This window comes from Benincasa hispida, chromosome 8 (assembly GCF_009727055.1).
Source record: "Benincasa hispida cultivar B227 chromosome 8, ASM972705v1, whole genome shotgun sequence".
Classification (NCBI taxonomy): Eukaryota; Viridiplantae; Streptophyta; class Magnoliopsida; order Cucurbitales; family Cucurbitaceae; genus Benincasa; species Benincasa hispida.
In genome coordinates this window covers 31,114,614-31,117,282 of record NC_052356.1, presented here as the reverse complement: position 1 = coordinate 31,117,282, position 2,669 = coordinate 31,114,614, and positions in this window count along the sequence as shown.

Here is a 2,669-nt window from a genome sequence, read left to right as displayed (position 1 = left end):
TAGATTGGATATCTGAAACTTGGTTTTGAAGTCGTTGGATGATTTGAGAATCATTGGATTTACCTTGTCGTTTGAACGAATGGTTGGATGACGTTGGATGCCGTTGGATTGGTGATTCACTTTGGCAAATCCATGACCAATTGACAGTGTAATCAAAGACCATCAAGCCTTCGATACTAGTTTTAATATTTTTGATTGATATGGTTTATGATAGTGTTTGAACATTACTCTTTATAATCATCATTTATCAAATTTCATATGGTGGAGAATAACTTGATTTTCTTTGTTGTTAAACTGGTGGGAATTTAGCTTTTTTTTTTTTTTAAATTTTTTTTTTATTGTTGATATAAAATTGTGAATATATATTGCTTGTTTATATGGTTGACAAGATTGAAAATGCCATTTATTTGGTTGATGAATATTGTTTGTCTTATATCTATCAATGTGATTGTTCGACTTCAAAGCAGAAGCAATTATATAGGTAATTTCTAATAGTACAATTTTTTTTTAAAAAAAAATACATACAAACTTGACAAGCAAAACACATAAAGTATTCATTAAGTTTTCAGTTTTTGGATTTCAAGAAGTAATTACATTTGACAAGTAAAAACTTCTAAGTTATTAAAACCTTGATCTATAATAAATGTCAAGAATTTAGACACTTGACACTTAAAATAAGTCAACAAATCTAATATACTTGATAGTTATAAACATATCAAGTAAATTTCAGCTTAAAGCTTTCAGTCAAAAAAGAATCTCTACTTCATGTTGTTCAATTAAAAAAAAGGGCTAAATTATACAAAATAACCCCAAATGTTTTACTTTGTGGCAAAAAATACCTTTAAACTTTCAAAAGTTTTAAAAACCCTTAAAACTAAATTAAATGCTCTGTGTTGCACCCAATTGAAAGCTGCTAGGTGACGATTAATTTTTTTCAAAAGACACCCAATCTATTTTTTTGGATTTTTTAAGCTTTAATACCAATCACAATCTATCATTTACCCAATCTTACCTCATTAATGGAATGTGAAAGTGGGAAGAGAAGCTTATTAAGTACTTCAACAAATGATGCCTCTTTCTATCATTTCCATTCTCTCGAGTTGATGTTTTTTTTTTTTTTAATATATATAAATATAAAATAAAAAGTAAAGTTTTGTTTGATATTCATGATAAGTTACTGATGGTTTAAAATTGGCTAAGCCTGGTGTGGGTGAAACAGTTTGAAGTATTTAACCTCTTAAAATAGGTTCAAAATTTTTAATTGATTATTTTGGATATTCCTACTAATGGTCTTTGTTGTAAAGTGCAAGAAAATTAAAATCTAAAATTATATATCTTGAGTCATTATAATATACATGCAATTTCAAAATCAAAATTAGTTGACCAACTTAGCTTAGAATAAATTTTTTTAAAATAAATAAATTTAAAAGTAAAATAAATAAAATATTGCTAAATAAATTTAAAAAATCATCAAAACAAGATTTAATTGGGCTTCCCTAAAAACGTTAATGAAAAATGAATATTTAAATCTAAAACTACTAACTTAATTGTTCACATCGAAACACCTAAACCAACTTGAAAACATGACGGTAAGTGGAAATTGTGATATTAGTCTCATCACATTATCACAGATCACCTCACCATGCCTATGGTATGTTCTTGTCTTTACTTTAAATTTTTCTTTAAAGAAAATGATAAATATACTAGGTATATAAACAATGGTTTCAAATCTAGATGTTAAGCGTGCTCAAACAATTTTACATAAGAGTTTGGTCTTTTGGGGCAATGGTGAAAAAATTGATAGATATCGTGCATTAAATTTTCACCTCATACGACTTCTAATTCAATTCTTTGTAACAATGGTTTCAAATCTAGATGTTAAGCATGCTCATTGGATTCTTTTTCTCTTCTAATATGCCTTCTTGCCCTTATTATTTATTTTAGGTATTTATGCTTATTTCATGCACATGGTATAATAATGTTCAATCTCCTCACTCCCTCCAAAATATGGGTACCTCTTAGGGCCCAAACCCAAAACTCAACATTGAAATACATAAAGGAGGCTTCTAATACCAAATTTTTCAATGTGGGATTCTCCAACCAAAAGATTGGTTCCCTCTTGTTTTGAAAGTTAAATTGTCACCCAACATTAATATATATCTATATTGAATAGATAAACCCTAGGATATTGACTTCGAATTGATAATGACTCTAAATGACTATTGTCTTTCTCAACCAAAATTTCGAATGCCCTAAGTGGGATCTTTCTTTAGATGGGAGGCCTCTTTATATACTAGTTCAATTAAAGTTCCCATTAAACCCTAATTGACTAGGAATGAGCTTCTCTAATGTCTAATTTTTAGTCATTGTATTCTTAATAAATATGAAAATTAATCCTTCAAAGTTAATTTTTATTAAAACTGGTTAAATAATAATGATAATTTTTAGAAAATTTTTCAAAAATAGAAAAATAAGGAAAACTATTTACATAAAATAGCAAAATTTAATTTCTTTGATAGAGGCTGATAGAGACTGATAGAAGTCTATCAGTCATATATAAACTAATAGAAATCTATCATTGATAGATGCTGATAGAAGTCTATCAATGTCTATAAATATTTTTTTTTGCTATTTCTGTAAATAGTATGATATATTTTTTTTTATCTTTG